At 38.0% G+C, this 9896-nt stretch overlaps 1 long non-coding RNA gene across 1 annotated transcript; it reads right to left on the reverse strand.

Annotated features, from left to right (window-relative positions):
• Positions 1 to 6102: 6102 nt before the first annotated feature.
• On the reverse strand, positions 6103 to 8870 carry LOC311607251. The gene is made up of 3 exons (XR_014782574.1): positions 8785 to 8870; positions 8349 to 8459; positions 6103 to 6819 (listed from the first exon to the last, which is right to left on the reverse strand). It is a non-coding gene; the product is annotated as an uncharacterized lncRNA (long non-coding RNA).
• Positions 8871 to 9896: the final 1026 nt, after the last annotated feature.

Raw genomic sequence — 9896 nt, forward strand, 5'->3', positions numbered from 1 at the left:
TCAACTGTGCAGACTGATCTGTCCATTGGCTAGATCTGGGTAGGGGTTTAAAGTTTACTGACAGCCACAGTGGCCATTGCTTTGACACAGCCAGGACAGCAGAGACAGTCAATGATGTAGTTTCTAAATCGGCGAAGTGCTTCAGGCATATGAGTTATTAAATCAACAACTTTACCAGGTCATACATATTATCCAACAACAAACTGACCTCTTGGCTGAGGAATTAGCCTAGGGATATGTCCCTGCTGGCCTGTGACACATCCTCCTTCCATGTTATATCTCTTACCCCCTACTAAGTGTGCAATTTCACTGAAGCGCATCAATAGTTATCCTGTTTCATCCATGGGACCTGGTCAAATAAGTTCCTCAATTACTATGTGCTACTCAGAGAGAGCATATATAAACTCAATGAGACTATGGCTGCGGTACTTTCTGTTGATATGGGGTTCATGGAACAGGTATGGGGCAACATCAAAAGATTCTTTGAACCTTCCTGGATAGCCACCTCTGATATTTTGAGAGGAATAATGATCATACTAATAATTTTTTTCAATGTTTCCCGCAGCATGTCACCCAACAATGTTCTATCAACAAAACTACTCTACAGGTCCTCATGGCTTTGTAAAGCCTAGACCACAGTCCACCCAAGGAGATGTTACAGGTCTGGCTCACGGAGATCCATGAAGCCTCTGTCTAATACCCTACACACCCTATTCACTCCCCAGGGATGCCACCCTTTGAAGAGTGGTAGTCAATGAAGGGTAAGAACCTGTTTGGCAGGTCAACCTAAGACAGGCACTGGGGGTCCCTGAGGTGGGGTCAACAAGATCAGAGCATAACACTCTGGTTCCCATAGAGTCACAAAACTAAACACAAAAGGGTAGATATGTAGGATGAACGAGACCTGCCTTGAGCAGGAACAAGGCCCTCCTGGCAACATGCAGCACAGAGGGGGGCCTTCGTGTAGAGTTGGCCTGAGACCAGCCTGGACATGCCCGGGCATCTCCCGAGACTGCCCAGAGACTGGTGACTGCCCAGAGAGAGACTTGAACTGGAACCAAGGAGGAGGAGCCACAGCAACAGCTTGCAGTTTGGAAGCCAATGGAACATTGGGAGGAGGGGGTAAAGGCATGCCCTATTTCTGCAATAAATGAGTCTGCTTCTGCCACTTGCTTGACTCCTGCAGTCTGTGTCATTGACTCTGTGCCAGCTCACCACCGCCCCCAAGGGTCCTGGGCCTGGGTTCCAGCAACATGCACCTGGGTGTTTTATCTCCTATCCATTGAGTGCCTCTTCACATGGGCCCTAAAATAACTTCCTGACCTCCATGGGTATTACTTTTATAAAAGACACATATCTAAAGAGTCAAAGCTTACATTTGCAAATGAGATGCTCACTGGCACATGAAATGTGTAAGTAATTAATCAATCACTTTATGATTTGTTTAAGTATCACTCCATAAGGTAAACTTAATCCCGGCACTATTACTGAGCTAACAACCTATGCTAGACATATGATGGGCCCTAAGGGAGAACCTATTTCTATTATCCTGCTAAGTGGACACAGCATTAAAACCTCCTAATGACCATCATACCTACTTATCCATGCACCCCTCATCTGAGAAGCTTCTATTTGCAGTAGATGGTGATTAAGACAGATCTACAACTGGGCAAGAAACTGCCAAACTATCAGCTCTGAAGGTCCATAACACCTCAACACCCACACCTAATACTCATGGATCATTGCAGAAGAGGAAGCAGAAAGATTATCTGAATCAGAGGCAGTGGACGATTACAAATAGTGTCTTATGTACACAGCAGGGACGTTACACATATATACTTACAACAGTAAACAGCATGCCCAAAACTTGCACAATCCCAAGCAAGACCAAATCCCTGTATGTGGAGCAGAGCTGGGCATGAAGTGCCATCCATAGCCATGGGCTGTTGACTAGGAGAGGGAAGTACCATTTTCTCTAACATTTAGCTACTTGTAAGTAGATCATGCTCCAGTGGAATACAGCCTATCCAAGAATATTTGAGCAGCTCAAATTGTCCTTGAGGGAATTGCATAAAAACTAAAGGGAAGCAAAGTTGAGTCGTAAGGAAAGAGGGTAGACTGGGAAGAGATGAGGGTGGTGAATGTAAGCAAAACATCACAGAACAAAAGAATGAAGGGAAGGAAGGAAGGAAGGGAAAATAAAGGGAAGGGAAGGAAAAGGAAGAGAAAGGGAAGAGAAGGGAAGGAAGGGAAGAGAAAGGAAAAGGGAAGAGAAGGGAAGGAAGGGAAGAGAAAGGAAAAAGGAAGGGAAGGGAAAAGGAAAAGAAAGGGAAGGGAAGAGAAAAAGGAGGGGAAGGGAAGGGAAGGAAAAGGAGAAGAAAGAGAAGGGAAGGGAAGGGAAGAAAAGGAAAAGGAAAGGGAAGAGAAAAAGAAAGAAAAAGGAAAAGGAAAGGAAAGGAAGGAAAGAAAAGGAGAAAAAGAACCTAGGCCTTTTGTGTCCTACTTCAGCTCCTCTTAATCTCTTGCCACAGCACATTTAGAAATTGTCACTGTTATTTTAAACAGAAGATTTTTTAAAATTAGAATTGTTTCCCAGCTGATTACGTGCAATGTAATACTTTTGACCCCCCAGTGGCTCATCTGCGTTCAGATTTTGGCTTTACATTTTTTTTTTAATATTGCAAGTCAAAGGTAGTTTTTCAGTCCTCCCCTTCATGTCCATACAGAATGAACAAAAGAAAATAATGAGACTTACAGTGGAGGTGCTGTGATCATAATAGCATGTTTAAGAATATGGAGTGTGGAAGATTCCTAAAGTTTGAGGTCTGTGTTGGATGGTATAGTATTTTTGGGTATGAGGCACATGGCTTTACTATACTGTGACTTTGTTCCTTTATGTAAAAAGGAAAAGAATACTTGTAGCTCCCTCACAGGATTGTTCAAGGATTAAATTAGTATAAGGTAAATGCTTAGGGAAATATATGACAAATGATCAGTTTATAGAGGATTCACTTATTAAAACTTTAGTAAGATAAAACTAGATATATCAATATCTCCAATACTCAGTAAATTGACTTGTAAGCTAGTGAAAGCTCTTAGCTTATAAGGTATTTATTAACATTTAAATGGCCAATAAATAGAAATTATATGTAATTGTATAATATAGCATACATGGCAAAATGATTCATGAACACGAGGAATCAATAAATGTTTATTTTTCCTCAAAGAGAAGGTACTGTTATATAAATATATGTATATATAGTATGTGTGCTTTGTATTGTTAACAGGTAATGTATTTACATACAACAGAAGTAAAATATTTCGAAGCTTTACAATGTGAAGTCTACCATGTAAACTCTTCATTTTTTCTATTACTCATCACATGTCTAGCATTTTTATTGGTTGTATATGTCCTTCTGAAGTTGCTTTATGCAAGTGTTAACACATATTTTTTTGCCACACAGATAGCATATTATACATACTATTCTGCATCTTTCCTTTTTCAATTAGTAGAACTTTAAAAATGTATCATACGATTATATAGAGCCCCTATATTTTGTAAGGGTACAGCAATATAACAACCTGTTTTAAGAATGTATTATTATTATTATTATTATTATTATTATTATTATTAATTATTATTAACATTGTTATTATTATCATTTGTGATGCTGGGGATCAAATCAGGATATTGTATAAAGTAGGCAAGTTCTCTACCACTGAGTTATGTCCACAATCTTACTGTTATTTTGGCAGTACTTCATTGATGATCCTTTTAGTTGTTTCCAACCCTTTTCTATCTGAGTCAGTACAATAGCAGTAAGTGCACATAGATCATTTTGTACTATGGAAGGCCATTCAGAGAACAAATTCTCCACAGGGTGACAGCTGGATGAAGGCTGTGCTCATTTAATTGCACTGGCAAATTGCCCTCTTGACTTGCACAGATCTACAGAAACCTTCAGTGATTGCACAACTTCTGGTCTTGTTCAGTCTGTCTCCATGATGTTGCTACATTAGTCTGCTTTTATTGAAATTAATTTATATTACATCCTCAATAAGCAATTTTGCTATTGTCAAAAGTGATCTGCATTTTTCTCTGAACACCTTTTTTATTAAGAAGTTGGTCACTATTTTTTAAAAGTATAAACATTTAGGACATGAACTATTTATCTTCAATATGGTCAGCTGCATCCCCCCTAAGAACAGTAATAGGTTGGTTTTTATTTTTTCCCTACAAAGGCATTTTAAAACAGCTCAATTTATTAAATTTTATGTGAAATTTGAATCATTGTTAGAAAAGCTTTCTTTATTTCAATGATATGATAACAGATAAAAACTCTCTCCAAATACTTTTAAATATGCTTTTCAGTTTTGTTCTATCAAAGACAATCCTTACCTGCATTCTTTATTCTGGTTTCTGAAATTCACAACACCTCACATTTTCCCAAAAAGTAATATTATTTCTTACAGGATTATAGAAAGTGCTAGAAGTATCTTTGTTGAATTGAAACATGTGAGTTCTTTCCTTGCAAAACAGTCATATTTTTTTTACTTCTAAGCTCCAATAGATGCTCTTCCTTGAAGACTCTCCTTACATCCTGAAACTGCCATTCTTCCTAACTCCAGAAATGAGGTTTGCTGTGATTGGTGCTGAATATAACCCACACAGGCCGGATTGGTAGCTCACCCTCACTTGCCCATCCCCCAAGCATACCTTGTAACCTATGCCCCTTCCACACATACCATGATCTCTCTGAAGTCAGGTAACTCAAAACATTTGCCTTTGACAACTAAACAATATGCTGGAGAGATTATTGTGTTATTAATTATTATTATGATAGGAACAATAAATCCGTTTTTAAAGTACAAGCTCCATTTGACTAACTTTAATGGCATTGGATACATTTATTTTAATATATACATTGCATATATTTAATTCCTTAGACCATTGTGCTCAGAAGATGAACTTTTATTCAGTTGTGCTTTGCAGCAGGGACTCCATGAGCATAGCGCCGAGTACACACTATGCAACAGGCTTTATAGTGAGATTGGCACATTTGCCCTCATTTACTTATCCCAAGAACATTATCATCTGTTTGTGGCTGATAGAACCCCAGTGTTTAATCTCTCCAGTTAGAGTTACTGAGACTTATATATAAAGCTAGAGGTGCAGGGATCGTGGAGCCCAACGTTGAACCCAAGTAGCCCATCTCCAGATCCGCAGAGTGTCAGTGTGCTGCATGCACTGTCTCCCGCAGCGTCTTGAACGTGCATCCTGTAGAGACAGTTCCTTGTACATGCACATTTAGAAGTAAAGAACGAGAGAGGAAAAGAAAGTTTGCAGGAATGCTGTATTCCTTGGCTTTAACTATGTAAATTGAAGCTACTCTGTTATTATTACTATGTAGTAATAGCTGTATTTTCATGCTCAAAAGGCTCAGAAGGCAGCATTCCACTTAGAAGCTCTCATTCTGCCAGCCGATGCAGGACAGCTTGCTCCCGCCATGACCACAGGGCTCAGTGCTCAGGTGAGCTTCTGGTTTAGGACTCTCTAGGGCACTCAGCGAAAGACCGTGCTGCCTTTATAACTAACCTTCAGGGGCCAGGGCTGTGCTTGTTATTTTTCTTTTCTGGGACTTCCTAGGAGGGATGGGATTTTAATTACTTCTTGTATAGATTGTTCCAGTACTTTTCTGCATAGACAACAACTGAAACACCTCCCCTGTTCTTTGTGCTCCCTGTCTGTCAGGTACCTGTGTGTTGAGGGTGGCATTGGAGATCAATATGGAGTTTGTTTAAGAGAAACTTGTGGTAGTTTATCTTTAGCATGCTAATTTCTTGGTCATAATATTGTGAATTGCATAATGAATCAATATTGGACCTATGGACAAGAGGCCAGGATTTCTGAACTGGCATACATCTAATAAACTGGCAGTCTCTTTTTTTTTTTTTCACTAATAAAAATGAAGATTCAAATGGAACAAGACTCCAAATTCTGTCATATTGTATCAGTGGGATGCAGTAGAGTACAATCAAACAACAGAGAGATAAAAGCCAGTGAGAAAGTATGAGTTGGGCCAATTTTATTTGGGCGAGTCATTGGTAAGTTTTCTATGCTTGTAGAAAATCGTAGTTCTGTTGTGTAATACTAACTTTTGTAGCTTGCATCTTGACATGCCATGACTTCTCTCAATATGCTATTCAAACATGTGAGAAAACTGAAGTTAACTCAATAAAAGCCTCTGCAGGTCTTGGTTGGGCTTGAATAACAAACACAGGTAAAGATAACAGGAGATTTAACAGGAAATGGTTTTTCTCCCAAGGATATACTGAAAATGGGAAGTCCCTTCCCTTAGGAACATTCTCTGCCCGTTGAACTGCTCTGTCTTGAAACATTTTTATGACATTGCAGCAATAAGAATTAAATACCCCAGTGATTCCTCAAACTTTTGAGTTACTTTGACACAGAGGACAGCCAGGCAATGCTAAGACTTCAGGTAGAAGGTTTCTGCACACATTATGTTGGCTTTATATTCACTTTGTAGTTTCCAAAGAAACAAAATACAGCTTCCATTTTCAGGCCACACCTTTTTATACCTGGCCCTTTCATATTTTTATAGAAATTGAACTTCATTTACATATTTCTGACACTGCTCTCTTTCTCTCAGGCTCATAAAACTCTTATTCTCCCTTTGTTCGATATGCTGTCCCAGATTCCCATTGGTGTATGCTGTCCTTCATTGCAGTGGGTCAGGAAATCAAGTGTCTCCCTGGCATTTACAGACCCGCTGGTCTGAGACAAGTGACTAGAGATAGCTGGAAAAAAAATAGATATTTAATGCATCATGGAAAATTGTGATAGATCTCTCAAGGAAAAGGGGTTCAAAGAGGATGAAATGTGTATAGGATTAATTTACAAATGTTATCATGCCGTTCTGTACTTTTTTTCTAGGGACCAGCAAGCACTTTGTCTCTAAGCTTCCAAGCAACAACAAATATAATCAATGTGAAAGCTTATAGTAATTTAAAAAATCACTCAGAACAGAATGTTATTCTTGCTGCCATTTTGGATTTGCAAGAAATGTGCCCTGCACCAGGAAACACAGTGATGAACGACGTCCTCAGTGACATCCTTAGAGTGAACAGAGGCAAGCAACATACTCCACAACGCATTTACAGTGTCTGACTTCCCTGGGACTAGCGAGGTATCCCTGACTGTGCCAGCATCGATCGGATTCTACTCCTGTCCCGTCCGAATCCTTAGTTTTTCTTATTTTTATCTTACCCTTTGTGCAGTGATAAAGGTCCCAATCTCAGTGCATGCTCTTTTCAATCCATACACTAGCTACCAACCTCATGGTCATTAAGAAAAAAGGTCTGCAGCCAGCTGCAATCTGCCCAACGATTCCGTTTTTTTGTTGTTTCTTTCAGATCTTTAACAATAATAAAGTTAGAGGAAAAAATATGGTTCTATTTTGTTCAGACATTCTCTATTCTGGTCATAAAATGTTCCACATGATCAAAAGTATCAACTTGTTTTCTATCAAGTATGTGAAATAATAAAAAGCAAACTTACTGTGCAAGGAAATAGAGGCTCCAATAACTGTACAAAGGTATACAAGGCCAAATAAACTTTCAAAGGAGAATATGCTTGTATTTAATTAGGTTCATGCATGAGCCTCTTAAAGAATATTTTAAATTTAAGTCCTACATACAGTGAAAGAGAAAAACTTTAGATAATTTAAAGGATAAAGCACAACATATAAACAGATAATAATGCCATCCTGTATAAGAATTAAAAAGTTAAAATAGTAGATAAAAATGATAAGTACTTCAAATCAAATAGCTCAAAAGTAAAATTTTGATTAATTTGCTTCAACATAAAAGGTAAATATCATATTTATTAAAAGTCCTCCTTTCTCAATGTCAATTAAATTTTCACAGTTTAAAAAAAGACCATTGTAAGAATTTTATCTTTCATCAGGATTTTAAAAACATTCATGATCTCTGAGAAATTTCATAAAAATGATGTTCATTCTAATAATGTTTTTCTAAAATTATTTAATACTATGAAACTGTGTTTTATAATTAAGTCCTCTGAAAAATGAATAAAATATGATGTTTATGTTTCAAGTCCTGACTCCCTGCCATAGAGGAGGTTGCAATGCAGTCGAAGAGAAACAGGTTTTTATAATTGCTTATTATTAAAAGCAAGCACAGATGTGGGTGCCAGCTATAGGAGAGCCATGCCCTTCTTAGGTGCAAGGTGATTTCCTGTTGAGTATATCAGTTAGAGCCTTTGCAGGAGCCAGATGGAGCATTCAAATTGATTAAGAACCACTTACCAAATTACATGGGGGCCTTTAAAGAAGCCATCAAATGCTTGTGTAGTGTGAAGGCTGACATCAGAGGTTGTGACTGTGTGGAGGTTCTCTGTGGATACAGGGACACGAATACTGAAAGGATGAAGTAAGAAGTAAGAAACAATCATAGTATCTGTGGAAAGGCAGAGGACATATGGGAGTTTTGTTTTAGTGTTTAAATATACATGTGTGGTACTGGTGGTGTTCGGGGATTTTTGTTTGAGGTTGGAAGGAAGAAACAGATACAGAAAAAGAAGTAGAGTAGTTTCAACTATGGCTGCTATGTTAATGGTACAGTAAAGAAAAATAGTTCAACATGTTAGCTTCTGTCCCTGTGGCCAGATACCAAAGACAATCAGCTGAGAAGGAAGGAAGGAAGGGTCACTTGAGTTAGTAGTTCGGGGCGGTCTATACCCACCATTGGTCAGCTGACTGCCTCCTGAGCCAGTGAGAAGGCTGGGGAGATGATGGAAACATGGAGTGTCGGGAGTTCGTCACTTCCTGGTCACCGGAAAGCACAGTCCACGCATGGAGTGTCGGGAGTTCGTCACTTCCTGGTCACCGGAAAGCACAGTCCAAGCATGGAGTGTTGGGAGCTCGTCACTTCCTGGTCACCGGAAAGCACAGTCCAAGCATGGAGTGTTGGGAGCTCGTCACTTCCTGGTCACCGGAAAGCACAGTCCCAACATGTCTACGACAAAGCTACTTACTGGTCAGTTTTTTAGAATCTGAAATATATGTATATGTAATAAATGAATAGAAATTTTTAATATTCAGAGACCTTGGCACTTAATGCAGTGATGATGTAAATGACTTTTTGCTGTATGATTTAACATCAAATAACAGAATAGAATGCTTCCAAATATTCATGCTTATAGACCTATTGTCAAACTCACAAAAACTGAGTATTTGGTTTTACAACTAATTATTAGTAATGGGTAATCATTGTAATAATTATATTAATTTCAGATTATCACATACATAGTGTTTTTATGTCACTAATTTACTTAGGAACAATGATATTTAGTTAGTCCTGCTCCCTTAAAGTAATATGAGTTATATACCAGCTAATGAAAATATACTTCTTTCTTCGTACCTGGAATGTAGAGTCCACAATTTGTGATGAAACAATCAAGATTTTTTCCAGAAAAGCCAAAATGTAACTAATATAGGAGTCAGAAATCCCATTTGTTTTGATGTCTAGCTTCAAAACAAAGTCAGTATTTTAAAGAGATGTGGTTTTTGTCTCCTATGTTTATTGTAGTGTTTGTTATTCACAACAACTAAATTGTGGAAGTAACCTAAGAATTAGTCAAGAGATGAATTTACACAGAAAACATGATATATGTATATACTTTATTTAACATACATTAAAAGTAAGAAAACTTATTATTTGACAGTGCTTATTAAGAAGAATATTAACATTTTTTCTTGTTTAAAACACATCCAGAACACATCTGTTGCATAATAATGATAACTGGATATAATTAACTTTTTATAACTAAGATTCAATCATTTGTGACACTATGG

The sequence above is a fragment of the Acomys minous genome (genome assembly GCF_964271855.1).
Source record: "Acomys minous genome assembly, chromosome: 10".
NCBI classification, from domain to species: Eukaryota; Metazoa; Chordata; class Mammalia; order Rodentia; family Muridae; genus Acomys; species Acomys minous.